This window comes from Dioscorea cayenensis, chromosome 12 (genome assembly GCF_009730915.1).
Source record: "Dioscorea cayenensis subsp. rotundata cultivar TDr96_F1 chromosome 12, TDr96_F1_v2_PseudoChromosome.rev07_lg8_w22 25.fasta, whole genome shotgun sequence".
Classification (NCBI taxonomy): domain Eukaryota; kingdom Viridiplantae; phylum Streptophyta; class Magnoliopsida; order Dioscoreales; family Dioscoreaceae; genus Dioscorea; species Dioscorea cayenensis.
In genome coordinates this window covers 9,275,847-9,293,120 of record NC_052482.1, presented here as the reverse complement: position 1 = coordinate 9,293,120, position 17,274 = coordinate 9,275,847, and the positions used below count along the sequence as shown (strand labels likewise).

Sequence of the window (17,274 nt, the reverse complement as noted above, 5' to 3'; positions counted from 1 at the left end):
CTTGCGGGATATACCCAAGAGGACCTTGTCAAGTTTTCGGCGCCGTTGCCGGGGAGTAGGCATTTAGAGATACTTTGCACTTTGTTTTCTTAGCTATTTCACCATACATTCTATTTCATATCGTCTTATTCTATCATCGTTCTAATTTCTTTTTCTTTCTTTTTGTGTGCAGCTACAGGTTATGACCCAAGGGAATCCCTCAATATTGATTGAAGGAGATCCTGAGCTTGAACGTACACTTCGAAGAAAAAGGAAGGAACCTGTGCAAGAACAGTTAATTCAACTGAGTTGGAAGTAGAAGAATCTGAAAATATAGTAGCACAGAATGAGCAACAACGAACATTATCCGATTATGGCAGATCTTCAGTGTTGGGGACACAATCAAGTATTGTGCGTCCCCCGATTACAGCTTAGAACTTCGAGCTGAAGCCGGCATTCATCCATATGTTGCAGCAATCCGCATAATTCAATGGTTTGGCCCATGAGGACCCAAACAGTCACATAGAGAGCTTTCTTGAGGTGTGTGAAATGCTGAAGATAAATGGGGTGACGGATGATGCCATCAAATTGAGAGCCTTCCCATTTTCCCTAAATGGGAGAGCGAAGCAGTGGCTACACTCGTTACCTAGAGCGTCAATTACCACATGGGACGAAATGGTAGAAGCTTTTCTAGCCCGTTATTTTCCTCCCAGAAAATCAGCAAAGCTTAGGAACGAGATCTCATCCTTTGTTCAGTTCGAATTGGTGTCTCTATTCAAGACATGGGAAATATTCAAGGAGCTCCTGAGAAAGTGCCCGCAACATGGATTCCCGGAGTGGATGATTGTTCAAACCTTTTACAATGGTTTGAACCCAAGCACAAGGCAACTTTTGGATGCGGAAGCAGGAGGTACATTAGGTAGCAAGACCCCCGATGAGGCCCGTCAGTTGATTGAGGAAATGGGGTTAAACAGCTATCAATGGAATGCTAGGGAGAAGAAGAAAGTAGCCGGTCTCCATGAAATAGATGCGATAACTTCATTAGCGGCTCAAGTGGAGAATTTGAGTAAGAAGTTAGATCTTCTAACTTCAAATAGAGTGGCGGTCGTTACTAATTCCACCGGGTGTGTTAGAGGACATGCTCCCACCGATTGCCTGATCGCTATTAGTGATGTTTTTTCAGTGGAGAACGTTGATTTTGTAGGTAATGGCATGAGACCTCAAGGAAACCCATATAGCAATACCTACAATTCGGGTTGGAAGAATCATCCCAATTTTTCATGGAGTAACCAGGGTCCACAAAAGGCCATGGGGCCACTGGGTTTCCAACAACAACAACAAGCCCCCCAGGTGGACAATAGAGTTTCAAGTTTGGAAACCCGAATGAGTGACCTAGAGAAGCATTTGACTAGATTTGTGCAATCAGCGAATACAAGGTTTGAATCAGTCGAGGCTTCACTTCGCAACCACACTGCCTCTTTGCATAACCTTGAAAATCAGGTGGGGCAAATTGCAAAGTCTCTCTCTGAACGGCCACATGGAAGTTTACCAAGTAACACAGAAATCAACCCTCGAGAGCATGTGAAGGCAATCACTTTGAGAAGTGGTCGTGAGGTTGAAGGTAGGCTTCCGAGTGAGAAGCCAAAAGAACACACACCCAAGGTTATAGAGGTAGAAGAGGGGACAAGCGAAGGAAAAGAGGTGGCACCCCCACCCTTCAAGCCAAGAATCCCTTACCCTCTAGATTGAAAAATGACCAAGGGGATGAACAGTACAAGAAGTTCCTGAGTTTGTTCAAGCAACTCCACATCAATATTCCTTTTGTTGAGGCATTGGCCCAAATGCCTAAGTATGCGAAGTTCTTGAAGGACTTATTGATGAATAAGGGAAGTTGGAGGAAAGCGCTTCAGTGATTTTAGATGCCTCTTGCTCGGCGGTATTGCAAAAGAACATGCCGAACAAGAAGAAAGACACGGGAAGCTTCATTATTCCGTGTAATATTGGCAATCTAGGTGAAGAAATGGCATTGGCGGATCAGCGGCAAGCATGAACGTCATGCCATACACTTTCTTTCAAAAGCTAGGTTTGGGCGAGCCTAGGCCTACTCGGATGACTTTATAACTAGCGGACTGAACGGTATTACATCTGAGAGGCATCATTAAAGATGTGCTTGTCAAGATGGACAAGTACACTTTTCCGGTTGATTTTGTAGTGCTAGATGTCGATGAAGATGCGGATGTACCCTTGATACTTGGGAGACTGTTCTTGCGGACTTCCAAAGCATTGATTGACATGGACGGCGGAGAGCTCAGATTGAGAGTTGGAGATGGCAAGCTCACTTACTGCCTTGCTGAAGCCATGCGGCATTCTCTTGACTTTGATGATACTTTATACTTTCTAGACACTACTGATGAGATTATTGATGAATACATGCAGGAAATGTTCAACCCGTATCCCTATAAAGGTTTGTTCGACCAAGAGAAGGGCAATGAAGAAGTATTGATGCTTGGATCGACATAAGAAGTACCATCTACTCCGGGGATCTTGAAGAAGGTACTCCGAAAAATGAAAAGGGCTAGGAGGCGCCACCGAAAACATTCTAAGGCTGTTGGAGACGTGCGTGAACCAAAGAAGATGGATGAACCATTGCTCGGTGGTCCTAAAGCCTGATAGTACACCCTCTACCCTCAAGAGACTTTGCACATCATGATTTCAAACCATGGGTAAGAGGGCAACCTTCATCTATGAACCCTCGTGAGGTAAGACAAGGTACGTCAGGCTAAGTGACGTTAAACAAGCGCTTCTTGGGAGGCAACCCAAGTATTTACTATTTTCTTATCTTCTTGTTTAGTTTGTTTGCATGAATAAATTGTTAAGTGTTGGTGTCTTGATTTGTAGATGCTTATGCTGTGATTTTATTGTGGGTTTTTAAAGGCATTGTGTGTTTTCATGTGGGATTGGCGAAGCTTGGTCCTTTGAGCTCTATTTCATGTTTTTCACTAGTAAAAATTTGCATAATAGAGCAGGCTCTGAGTGTATAAACATGTTCAGAGATTTTCTGCAGAGCCTGCAGATTTTTCTAAGTCATCCAGAGAAAACACACGGGCGTGTGGCATTTCCGCATGCCCGTGGATTTGCACTGAGAGCTCATCCAGAGAAGGCACAGGGGAGTGTGGCTACTCCTATGGACGACCACGCAACTGTCACACACCTGTGAATAATTTCCACACGGGCGTGTGAATTTCTCCAGAGTTGGGAAGATTATCCAAAGAGCACACAGGGGCGTGGACGCGCCCCTATGGGCGACCTTGTAAACCACACACGGGCGTGGGTAATTAACGAACGCCCGTGCGAAACTCTGCAGAGGAGTCCTCCCCATCCCGATAAGACACAGGGGCGTGCGGCTGCCCCTGTGAGTTGGGCATGTGAATGTCCACGCCCGTGCGGTATTTCCGCACGAGCGTGTAGAACACTTGGCATTTTTTTCAGATGTCCAGGGAAACCACAGGGGCGTGCAGCTACCCTTGTGGGTCGAGCGCACGGGCATGGGTATTTTTCGCACGCCCGTACGAGAGCAGTCAGAGTCAAAGAAGTGTTTGACCGAGAACGCACAGGGCCGTGGGTACGCCCCTGTGGTTCTCTTATAATGAGGCGCACGGGCGTGGGTAATTACCGCACGCCCGTGTGGATGCACAGTATGCTAAGGGTCACGAGTTCTTTTTAAAAGAAGAATATTTTCTCTTCCTTTTCACAACATCTATTTGTCTGAAAACATTTTCACATCATTCTCCGATTTTATAGCGCCCATTTGGTAGGATTTTTGCCAGGTTTTCTGGCCGGTTCTTCATTCTTTTCATCTCATCTCGTTGGTAAGCCCTATTTATCATTTTGTTTGCAAGTACATGGTTTCCATCGATTAATCTGGTTAATAATGCTTCAATTCTTCAATTAGAAAGGTGATTTATATTTAGAACGAAGTGATAAGTATTTTTAAGTTGTATTTTTGGATTTTTGAAGTGCGGCGGTGTGTTATTCGCGCCCCGTGAATCCACACGGGCGTGCGAAAATTCCACACGACCAGTGGATTTCTACAGCATTAGTTTATCAACTTGTTTGATTGATTTCATTACAAATTTTGCAGATTATGGCATCTCGGTTGAAGAAACAAGCTGATAAGAGGCTGCGTGAGTTATCCCCTGAGACTGAGAGCATGAGTTTTGCAATTCCAGAGCATTAGGTTCGCTATGAGCGCTTGTTGAAACTCTGTTTCGGACAGACTCGATTTCTGGACACGACTATACTACGAGATCTACAGCAGGGAGATGAGTTTGTTGATGAGGTCAAAGATCTTGTTGCAGTAGGTGGTTGGCGGCAGTTATTGATGATTAGAGAGCCAACCATCCGAGAGTTTGCACTGGAGGTACTATCATCATTTGAGTTTGATAGATCGTACGCGAGCTTCGACAGTTTGGACACCATTCAGTTTAGAGCACTTGGACACCACCACAGCTTGAGCATCACTCAGTTTTTAGTTATACTTGGCTTGTGTGAGGAGGTATTCACAGACACTGAGGAGTACTCTCAGTTACTGACTGATTTTCCTGGAACCTTGACCTCGCAGAGAGTTTATAGAGTGCTATATGGTCAGGGTTAGTACGAGCCAGGGGTATCCAACGCCATATACCTTTCCCGACCTGTATACAGATAATTACATGTGATCATGAGTAGGTCGGTGAATGGCCGTGGTGATAGCACTGGTGTTCTGAGCTGACAGGAACTTCTGTACTTGTACTCGATGGTGCAGCGTGTACTGATTCACTTATGATACATCATGGCCGAGTACATCAGACATTAGGGGTGTTATGCTAGACTGGGAGCGATCTTCTCGGGCCCTTAGGTTACGAGATTAGTACTGGGCATGGGTCTCTTGGATTCAATTCGCGGGGCCGAGAAGACGAGTATACCTGCTCCCTTGAGCTTAGAGACGATGAGGTTGATGGCCATGGTCCGCAGGGTTCGGACAGGGGGTTTTGCGTTAGTGCTACCAGCTCCAGAGATAGCCGAGGATGAGGGTGATGAAGCCGGAGCATCTCAGCCCACTCCCAAGCCTCAGCCAACACCGATGAAGACTGAGGCACCTCCTGTGGCAGAGGAACCACCCCCCTGCGTATGTTTTCATCCTCTCAAGCTTATGATCACTTTGAGAGGCTCGAGAACGCTTTAGGGATGATACGGACTGAGGTAGCTGAGGCTCGCGCCAAGATTACAGAGATTAGGGTTGCGCAAGCCGCTCAGTACACCGAGTTCATGGCGCGTTTCGACGTATTACAGAAGATCTTAGAGCGAGATGTTGCCTCTTCATTTGTCTTGCGGCCGAGTACTCTTCAGGTCCCCTCAGTTCCTCCGGCACCCCCATCCTCTACCCCGGCACTGGTAGACCCACCATTTGCATCTTCGTCAGCACCAGTAGCAGCACCAGCACCAGAGCCCGAGGGCGACACCGACACTTGATCTTTTATTTCTTTTTTCTTTTATGCATTTTATTTCAGACTTATTTACTCAGAAACGATTCTCCCTTTGAGATTATTTTCATTTTGCATCTCGAGCTGTATTCATTGTCTATCCTTTATATATACTCGAGTTATTTTGTTTTTATTGAGCTTCACTGAACCCCGTCGTATATGCGTGCAGATGGTCTTGTCTTCTTGGGAATTAAGACTTAGTCATGGGCATGACCAAGGTGTATCGGCGCTTGCCCATGTGAGCTTCACAACCCGTTGGAACACTACTCCCATGAAATTGGCTTCATCGAATGCAACACTAGGAGTCAGGGGAGTATTGTTTTAATTGCTTCTCCCACATCTATTTTTTGAATGATAGACATTTTGAGTGAGCTTGCATGTGTACATTGGGGGCAATGTACAACTTAAGTGTGGGGGCTTCATCGAATGCAACACTAGGAGTCGGGGAGTATTGTTTTTAATTGCTTCTCCCACATCTATTTTTTTGAATGATAGACATTTTTGAGTGAGCTTGCATGTGTACATTGGGGGCAATGTACAACTTAAGTGTGGGGGAGTTTCATAGTGCACACATCTTTTCTATTATTCTTGATTGATATATGCCCACATAGCCAATGGCGGTTCACCTTAGTTACAATGATTGTATTCTTGAGTTTAGGAGAATTTCTAACATTGAATGTTTTCATGCTCTAGTTCTTGCTTGAATTTCTAGGAATTTTTACCCGTTTTATACTCAGTGCACTACTCACTCTTTAAACCCTATTGGAAACTCAAGTTTGATGTAAAAGGGACTAGTTATAGTTGTTTCTTGTGTTAAATTGTGAAAAAAAATGGAAAAGGAAAAGAAAGAACAAATTAGTTTTATTGTTTATTTGTGTTTGTTGGGTGAAAAGAGCTACCACCTATGTAGTATGAAGCTACTCTCATAAGTCGGATACTAGTTATGCCCTAATGAGAGAAAGAGCTATCTCATAGGATGAGTGAAAGCTACCACTCCGGTAGAAAGAGTTACCACCTCGAAAGTGTAAAAGCCACCTTAGGCGCCGCTTTGGAAAGGGCTACCTTAGAGGATGTGTGAAGCTACTACTATCTTTTAAATTGTCATCACTTTTGTAGATAAATAAGTCCCTTGTACTTAGAACTTTGAGGAGTATACCTTGGGTTGTTTTGAGTGAGTTCACACACGTACACGAATTCGGGTTTGTTTTCCTTTTTAAATCAAGTTTCTAGCTAGAGCATTGATTTTTCATATTTAGTGTTAAAATTTCCCTTTCTTGTAGAATGCTCTCTTTGTATACTTTGGTGAACCTAAGGCGAAGCACTTTCAATAATTTCATCATCGATGAAAAGAATGTTTAATTTTTAATTGAGGACAAGCAAAAGCTTAAGTGTGGGGGAGTTTGATAAGTGCTTGTGCGATATGAATGCGAAGCATTCATTCCTTATGTTAAGCATTACTTTTCGCAGGTTTTTACACTAATATGTGTGCTTTTATGTTACTTTTATGCAGGTAGGGTTGTGAGGCCAAGTATGAAGGAAAGAAGCCAATGTGGATCATAATGCAGTGATTTTGGAGGAAATCTTGCTAAGGTTCAAACGCGAAGACATAGGTCAAGTGTGAGATGCTAGAGTGTGTGCCAACCTCCTCGTATTCGAGTAGGCACATCCATTGGGAGGGGCACAAGGGCAGTCACACTTGAGCATTCCGACTTATGCACATAGAACAAGAGCTCCACCAACTTGTATATCATTGAAGAAGCAAGTGATCCACGACGTGAACGTGTGCCCGTTTATGTTACTCCGATGAAAGTATGGATTTGGGAAGATATTCAAGCCGGACTGTAGCAGCACTGTTCCAAGCTGGCCGAGAAAACATGAATTTAGAGAATCCAGACGGGCATATGGAAATTATCCATGCCCGTGTGGAAATTCCACAGGGGCGTGTGAAACATCCACGCTCGTGTGGTCGCCCGATTCCAGCCCTATTTAAAGTTGATTTAGCCCCGATTTTAGTATTCTTTTCTCCATCTTTTCCCCAACTTGAGAGAGGGCTTCGGCTAGGGTTTTGAGGGGTATTAGCTAGGGTTTTGGAGAGGTTCTATGGCTCTAACATCGCGTGTCATTTGGAAGAAGTTTATTGGGAGAGCTTTCGTCGGCATCGATCCGGCGAGGTGTATCTTAGGCCGGATAAAGTATCCCTTGCGACGAGTAGAGGACTCTCCACAAGACCATCGACACGAGCATCGAGGGGGTTTATTTATGGATTCATTGCTTTTACACGTAGCTCCATGGAGAGCTAAACCCCTAATGGGTACTTGGTGTTTGTGAACCCTAGGATGTATTTGTTTCATTGAATCTCTTTATTATGCTTTCAATTAATTGATGTTTATTATGAGTTCCAACCTTGAATGTTTGATTGTATGAACATTTCCCCTAGAGTGACACTAGGGTTGAGAGTTCTTGTTGGCAATCTTGTGAGTGGGTGACACACTACGAGCGTTAGACAAAGCTAGGTTAGAGAGGGTTGAGAGGGTGAGTCAAGAGGTATAGGAGCGTCCCCTTTCCCCTTTGACGTGATAGATTCTACCACCATTCCTCGAGTTCTTTGCGGCCATAATAGAGTGAATGATCTAAGGGATGAACCTCCGCTGGGGCTTAGTTGCGCGTGCAACGGAGTGAAGTGTTGAGGTGATCTTAGTATCCAGGGCTTAATCGTGGATAGGGACCTTCCACCTGGACCAAAGGGTTAGGTCTATAATTAGGAAGAGATTTATCACTTCGAATCCCTAGAGCTCATTGCAATTCTATACGAGTGCGAGGTGTTGAGATTGTTCGATTTCTCCTCCGGGACATGTATAGAGTTAGGCATAGTTGACCTTAGATTTGGGACTATGCATTTAAGGATTTCCACAACTCACTATTGCATTGATTAGGAAGCATAATAGAGGGTTGTTGCACTTGAAGCGATTATCCTAGGCGGAGCATTATCCGAGTACCCCATCTTTATCGATTGCCTTTCCTCCTACTTTACTTTTGCTCTCTGACTTGTTGCTTCTATTGTTGAGAATTGAATCATTGTCACACTTATCACTATTGATCTTCCACATAGCTAAGAATCGAATTAAGTGTTTTAAACCCCTACTCCCTGTGGATTCGATACCCGCTCACCCAGGATTATTACTTCGACAAACCCGTGCACTTGTGGGATATACGCAAGGGGACGTTGTTAGATAGACCCAAGAACTTCTTGTATTTCTAATCATTTTGGTTGTTCTTCAATCAGGGATTCTTTGCTTGTAAGGTGAGGGTGCCGCCTCCTTTTCTTTGGCTCTCTCCTCAACCTCCATGACCTCGGGTGACTCAATATTGGTCTTCTCAGTAGGGAGTCTACTTTGAACTTCACGACCACTTCTCAAAGTGATTACCTTCACTTGTTCCCTTGTGTTTGTCTCTGGGTTGCTAGGCAAACTCCTTTGAGGTCTTTCTGAAAGTGACTTCAGAATTTAGCACACTTGATTCTACACACTTAAGCGTTGCTTGTCCCCAAGCAAACAAGTCATGAAAAAGAAAGAGACTGAAAAGTGGCTAAATGCATTACCTCTGGCTCAAGAAAGTATAAGACTCTAAAAGCAATGAACAATGATAAATAGATGTTGAGTTATAGTCAATAAGCATAATAAAAATATGTTGTCTCATCCCTTATATGTCTGTGCCATGTAAGTGAATCCTATATCTCATTTGCCCTGATCTAGTCTGGCCTAAGGACTTCAATCAGTACAGCTCTAGATGCTAATCACTCCACTTACAAAGAATACTAAGTCTTAAACTTCTAAGTACTACTTCAATGGCCAAGTAAGATCCTTCTAATTCCAAAGCTCGAAACTAAATCCTATATCACTAGGGTTTTTATTTTCATTTCACCATTCATTTCTTTTTCCCGAGTCCAACTAACATAGACTTCAATAAAATCATTTTGAAATCTTTCTGGGGGATGCACATGCTGGTTAGGCACAAGAGCCACCCAACTACTCGATTATAGTCTACATAGATGCATTCATGCTTCAGAAGCAAAGGAATACTGACATAGACTCATTTTTTTTCTCTTCTTTTTTTTTCATTTCACACACTCACCCTAGGTCTTATCTAGATAGTACTCTACATGCCACAAAACTAGGATTAGCTCATCAAGACTTAGAAATTTTAAGAAAACATTGAAGGATAGAACTTAGTGTTTTAAGGCCAAGTACTCAAAGTAGTGTGTTAAGCATACAAGAGAGTTAGAGTAGTCCATTGGCTATTCCTAGGGCATCGACAGGGAATTCAGTGCACATGAAAATACTTGGGGTAAAACATGATTCAATAAAGCATAAAAACAAGTAACTCACATCAATCATTAATTCAAGCTAGAAGAATCTTACAAGAATGAACAAAGCCATCATAAGTAACACTAGCATGTAACAAATGGTCCTAATACGTGAAATACACCCATCCCCACACTTAGTGTTGTACATTACCCTCAATGTACACTAATCATGATAAGCATGCTAGATGAATCAATGAAAACAATAGAAGAGGATAAAAATGACTTCCCCGGTTCATCTTGTGCTCGTCGTGAGGTATGACTTGACAAGGTGAGCAATACATATCACGTCCGACCTCCATTTAAAACTAGGAAAGCTCACCAAATTCCCTCAATACCCTGCAAGGCAAAAAGGGGAGATAATCATTTCACAAATATTTACAAACATAAACACAAGGGAGAAACTAGGGAGTAGTCAACAAAACACATAGATGAAAAGGAAATAAAGTTCTACACCACATGTTAGTATGGTAAGAACTTTGCCAACTCATCAAAATACAAACACACAAAACAAAGTAAACTAAAGTAGATAACAAGTGTCCATGCTCAAACGGGCTGCTACTCATCACAGGAAGGTGTAGGTGGTGGTGGCTTGGCAGCAGAAGAAGTGGTCACGGTATGCGAGGATGAACCATGGTACGAGGTGATGAATCAGTGAAAATCCTCTGCAAGTCGACGCTGTCCCTTGATAATTTAGTGAAGCTGGCCACGAATCTTGCGTTGCTCCTAACGCATAGCCTGAATTTCTCCCTTAATCTCCCTCAGTCTCCTATCGAAATCAGGTAGTGATGTAGTACCACGGGTAGGAACAGATGTGCCCCAAGCTCTGACTCTGTGTGTACTGGCTCTACATGACTAGACTCATAAGTGGCCGGTGATGCGTGGGTCTACCACCAAGCCTATCGCCCGTGTGTTGTCCTTCCAGAGGGGTGTTGCACCTTCTACAATGGTCATGCCTCGAATCTTCTTAAATAAAACCATGCACAAATCAATCTAGTCACATAGGGCCCAGTAAATATGGCTCCTAATCGTGCACACTATTGCTAGTGAAAAAATGCATTGGCAACAAGATGGACAAGATGAGTAGGGTGCTGCTCAAAGATACCATACATCGTGTAAAGTTCAGAATGTGTGACCATCCCCTTGCTATCAGCCAGACCACAAATAGAACAAGAAATCAAGGCATGAATGTATCTGTGTGTCGTGTCTGCCATACGTGATGCCTTTCGGGTCTGGTCACTGCCTGCCAAGGTCACCCAATAGAGGCTCCTACTCACATCACTTGGGAAATCAAGCTTAAGATGGTCACCAAGCATTGAATTGATAAACTCATCATCATAGATTCCCAAATATTTGGCAAAGTCCAAGTGGTGCATAGTATGAGTTTTTCCAAAAGCTTGAAAATGGATGGCAACATATTTCCTATCCCGCACAGATTGTGAATCTTGTCGTGCCTCAAAAGTACTCAAAACCTCCAAGGTTAATTGGTGAAAGGTTGGTTCATCGATGGCAAATAGCTTCTCCCAACAATTATGTGATAACCATTCTTTGACTTGATTTTCTATCCCAAGACATTCCACAAGCCCCCAATCAATATAATGCACAGTTCCAAATGGTTTTGTCTTCAAAATATTGTATTTCTCTTGATGATGTACCAACTTGAAGATGGGTTCCTTGGGTGTAGATGATGATGTGGTGATTCTTGGGTGTTTGGAAGCGAGCCTTTTGGTGTGAGGCATCCCTACAACAAAGATAAACCTTGATCAAGCTTTGAGGGATTCAAGATAAATCAAAATAAAATACTAAAGATAGGAGAAAGGATGAAAAATCAAAGTTTTGTGGCCATACGGCCGTATGGCGGCCGTATGGCGACTATTCATGAGGCAAGAGTTCCCCCTTATTCATGAAATCAAAAATTTTTTACATAAATTCGAATGGAAATTCGTCAATGACATTCACATCATCCAAACCAAGCAAAATACTTGTAAAATTCCATATAAAAGCTCCAAGAATGCAAAAGTAATGAAAAATAGAAAACTAGGGCATTAAAAGAGCATACCGATGAAATCTTTAGAAAACTAACTTAAACTTGAAGAAAACCACTAGATCGAAGTCTCCAATGGATGAGGAGAAGATTTAGGAGAAAAAAATGAGAAGATTTTCCAAGAAATGGGTGAGATAGAAGAGAGAAATTCGGTGGAAAGAAGAGAGGAAATGAGAGAATGGAAGAGAGAGAAGAGAGATAGGGGTTTATAGGACAATAATGGCCCATACGGCCCTCATACGGCCCAGTATGAGTGTTGTATGGGCCGAGAGAGCCTCTCGACTGAATCTTGGTGCCGCCACAGACGGCCTCCATATGGCTATGGATGGCCGTATGACATTTAAATACACTCTAAACTCCGAAATCCTGCTTCAAATGATGTAAAAAATGATATGGCAAGGTCGAAGACTTCTCCAAATATGAATGAAATGAATAAAACCATGATCTAGAGCATGAAATGACACCGAAATATGAGTTTCTCAAGAAGTTGCACAAATAAACAACAATAAAATCGATGAGAACAATGTGCCATGTGTGTGAGCATGAACTTATTCAAAAAAGAACAAGACTAAGAAATACGAAAATTGAAATGAACTAAGACCTAGAATACGAAAAATGCAATTAAACAGCCCCGAATGCTTGGGTTGCCTCCCAAGAAACGCTTGTTTAACATCACGAGCCTGACGTACCTTGTTACTTACCTCATGGGAGTTCAAAGAGTTTGAAGCCACCCCCAATTGCCTTTGCAGTGTTGTTTCTTCCTGGCAAATTCAGTGACAATATTAAAAAGACTTCGAATTGTTCATGCGTAGAGAGGGGTGAAAAATTTACCTTCTGACAAGGTCCCCTTGCGTATATCCCGCAAGTGCACGGGTTTGTTGAAGTAATAATCCCGGGTGAGTGGGTATCGAATCAACAGGGAATAGGGAATAAAAACACTTAATTTGATTCTTAGCTATGCAAAAGATCAATATTGATTAGTGTGAAAATGATTCAATTCTCAACAATAAAAACAACAAGTAAGAGAGCAAAAGTAAAGAAGGGGGTAAGGCAATCGATAAAGATGGGGTACCCAGATAATGCTCCGCCTAGGATAATCATTTCAAGTGCAAGAACCCTCTATTATTCTTTCTAATCAATGCAATAGTGAGTCATGGAAATCCTTAATTACATAGTCCCAAAGCTAAGGTGAACTATGCCTAACTCTACACATCTCCCGGAGGAGAAACCGAACTATCTCAACACCTCGCACTCGCATAGAGTTGCAATGAGCTCTAGGGATTCCAAGTGATAAATCTCTTCCTAATTATAGACCTAACCCTTTGGTCAAGGTGGAAGGTCCCTAACCACGATTAAGCCCTAGATGCTAAGATCACCTCAATGCTTCACTCTGTTGCACGCGCAACTAAGCCCCAGCGGAGGTTCATCCCTTATACCATTCACTTTATTATGGTTGCAAAGAACTCGAGGAACGGAGATAGAATCTATCACGTCGGAGGGGAAAGGGGACGCTCCTGTACCTCTCGACTCACCCTCTCAATCCTCTCCAACCTAGCTTTGTCTAATGCTCGTGGTGTGTCACTCCCTCACAAGGTTACCAACAAGAACTCTCAACCCTAGTGTCACTCTAGGGGAAATATTCATACAATCAAGCATTCAAGGTTGGAACTCACAATAAACATCAATTAATTGAAAGCATAATAAAGAGATTCAATGAAATGAATACATCCTAGGGTTCACAAATACCCAAGTACCCACTAGGGGTTTAGCTCTCCATGGAGCTAAGTACAATCAAAGAAATAGAATGTAAAAGCAATGAATCCATAGAAAACCCCCCTCGTTGATCGTGTCGATGGTGTTGTGGAAAGTCCTCTACTTGTCGTCCAAGGATTCCTTCGTCCGGTATAGGATACGCCTCGATGGAAGCTCCCCTACCAACCTTCTTCCTTAGGAATGACTATGTCAGAGCCGTAGAACCTCTCCAAAACCTTGGACAATATCTCTCAAAACCCTAGCCGAAGCCCTCTCGCAAGTTGGGGAAAAGATGGAGAAAAGAATTGAAAAATCGGGGCTGAATCGACTTTAAATAGGGCTGGAATCGGGTGACTCCACGGGCCTGTATAATGTCACACGCCCCTATGGAATTTCCACACGGGCGTGGATAATTTGCTCACGCCCGTGTGAATTCTCTAATTCTCTGTTTTCTCAGCCGGCTGTGAACAGTGCTGCTACAGTATGTTGCCGCAATGTTGCTGCGGTGCTCTGCTACAGTATCCGGCATAAAATATCTCCCGAATCCATACTTTCATTGGGGTAACGCAAACGGGCAAACGTTCACGTCGTGGATCATTTGCTAATTCAATGATAGGTAAGTTGGTGGAGCTCTTGTTTTATGTGCCTAAGTCGGAATGCTCGAGTGTGACTATCTTTGTGCCCTCCAAATGGTCATGCTCAATTACATACGAGGAGGTTGGCACACACTCTAGCATCTCACACCAGACCTATGTCTTCGCGTTTGAACCTTAGCAAGATTTCCTCCAAAATTGGTGCATTATGATCCACATTGGCCCCTTTCCTTCTTACTCGGCCTCACAACCCTACCTGCATAAAAGTAACATAAAAACACACATATTAGTGTAAAAACCCGAGAAAAGTAATGCTCAACATAAGGAGTGAACGCTTGCCATTCAAAATGCACAAGCACTTATCACCTTCCCTCCTTGAGATGTGGGGTGATGAAGCTTGGTACCTTTCTTTTTTCTCCCATGAATCTTCCTCCACATTTTCTTCACAAATGATTCCTTTTTTTTCTTTTTCATTAACATTGGTATAGGTTACCTTCTCTTTTGGTTGCTTCAAGCTGTGAATTGGAGGATGGTAGTAGAGTTCGTCCTCTTCTACATTCTCTAACTCTCCCAAATACCCATCTAGAGGGTTTATCGAGAGCAACTCCTGCACACACAGTCAGAAATTAACCTATTAGTTTCATCAATGAAGTAAAGTGTGTCATCATGATCTAAAGAATGTTTTATAGCAGCCGGTAAAGTGTACACCACTTCCTCTTCTCCGACTCTTAAGGTTAATTTTCCTCCTTTCAAATCAATTAGGGCACTTGATGTGCTAAGGAATGGTCCGCCAAGAATCAATGGTTTCTCCACATCTTCATCGATGTCCATGATGACAAAATCCACAAGAAAGACAAATTTGTCCACTCGGACAATCACATGTTCAACTATCCCACGAGGTCTCCTTGTTGATCGATCCACCAATTGTAAAGTCATCCTCGTGGACCTTAACTCATCTAAACCAAGTTTCAAATACATGGTGTACGGCATGACATTTATGCTAGCCCCTTAATCCGCTAGAGTATTTTCTTGGACTCCTCCTTCTAGCATGCACGGGATAATAAAGCTTCGACGATATTTCAACTTTCGTGGGAGTTTCTTTTCTAAAATGGGTGAGCAATTCCCTGTAAGTGCAACCGTATCTTCTTCCTCCAACTTTCTCATGTTCGTAAGGGGCTCTTTTAAAAACTTGGCATATTTAGGCATTTGGGTCAATGCTTCAACTATCGGGATGTTCAAATGGAGTTGTTTGAAAATGTTGATGAATTTTTTGAAGTGAACATCTTCCTTGTCTTTCTTCAATCTGGTTGGATAAGGGGTTGGAGGCTTGTACTCGGATGATTTTGATGATCCTTGTTGTTGGGGCTTATCATTACTTCCCTGTTTTTTTCTTCACTGGTTTTTCCAGCTAGCTTGGGGTCTTCCCCGAAGGCTACCCCACTTTCCTTGACAGTTGGCTCAACTTCGACACTTGTCACCACTTGCCTCCTGCTTTTAAGGGTAATGACCTTCAAGTGCTCCCTTGGATTATCTTCCATGTTACTAGGAAGACAACCTAAAGTACGCTCAGAATTTGCCTTGGCGAGTTCCCCTACTCGATGCTTAAGTGATTTTACAGAAGCTAGGAGGTTTCTCAAAATAGAACCTATCTCACTGAACTGTTCGGTGTGCTGAGCGAGCTGAGCATTTACCTTGCCGAATTGTGCATCCATGCTACTAGTTATGCTATTAAATCTAGCATCAGTACTAAGCATGAACTTGGAAATAACCTCTTCAGTAGTAAATTTCTTCTCAAAAGCCGGTTGTTGAATTTGAGATCCTTGGGGTAGTGCATCTTTTTGTTGTTGACATTGTTTTCATGCAAAATTTTGGTGGTTCTTCCAACCCGGATTGTAAGATGAGTTATACTGGTTCCCTTGATTTCGTTGCCCCCAATGTAGTCAAAATTCTCAATGGAAGCAACATAGGAGCTAGCAATAGGACATTGGGCTGCACCATGCCCACCACCGCAAGTGCTAAATAACCCATCACTGATTCTGACATCGAACTACTGCCCATAAGAAGATCAAGTTTTTGAGTTAATACATCAACCTTTACGGGCAAGTTATAATTGCTACTCACTTCATAAATTCGAGCAGTCTTTTGTGAAGATCCTCTTGAGCCCAATGTGATTCATTGCTTGCCATAGACTCAAGTAATTGTTTAGCCTCATCGGGATACTTGTTGCTAAGGGATCCACACGCTGCGGTATCAATGAGTTGGCGAGTAGCATAGTTCAGCTCATTGTAGATGATTTGTACCCGCATCCATGAAGCTAAACCCTGATGGGTGCACCTTCTAAGAAGATCCTTGAATCTTTCATAGGCTTCAAACAATGTTTCGGATTCCCCTTGTTTAAAGGCTGAAATTTCTTATCTTAATTTGGCCGCTTTGCTTGGCGGAAAATACCTCCCAAGTAACTTCTCAACCATATCCTTCAATGTTTTTATTGACCTCAGAGATAATGATGTAAGCCAACGATATGCCCTGTCACTCAAGCTGAATGGAAATAGCCTCAAACGGATAGCATCGTCCGACACCCCATTAATCATGAATGTAGAGCAAATTTGGAGGAACCGGGAAAGGTGGTCATCTGCATCTTCATTTGCAAGACCATTAAATTGAACTGAATTCTGGACCATGCCGATTGTAGTTGCTTTAATTTCAAAATTATTGGACACCACAGATGGTGCTTGAACACTAAACTCATCACCTGTGAATTGAGGTCTTTCATATTCGGATAAAGTGCGTCGCTCTTCAACCATGATTGAAGACTCTCTATCCTTAATTTCAATGTTCTGTGTACCTGACCCCTCATCAACTTCTCTTAATCTCAGATTCAAGGTTCTTTCAATTTTACTATCTGGTGTAATCAAAGTTGATGGATTTGAACGTATCATGCACAGTATCTTGGAAAACCAAGAAAAATGGTAGAAAGTTAAGATCAATGGAAAAGAAAAATAACGATACAAGAAATGAGTAAAT

At 42.7% G+C, this 17,274-nt stretch overlaps 1 non-coding gene across 1 annotated transcript; it reads right to left on the bottom strand.

Moving 5' to 3' along the window:
* Window positions 1-702: 702 nt before the first annotated feature.
* On the bottom strand, window positions 703-809 carry LOC120274316. Its single transcript, XR_005540844.1, has one exon. It is a non-coding gene; the product is annotated as a small nucleolar RNA R71 (small nucleolar RNA).
* Window positions 810-17,274: the final 16,465 nt, after the last annotated feature.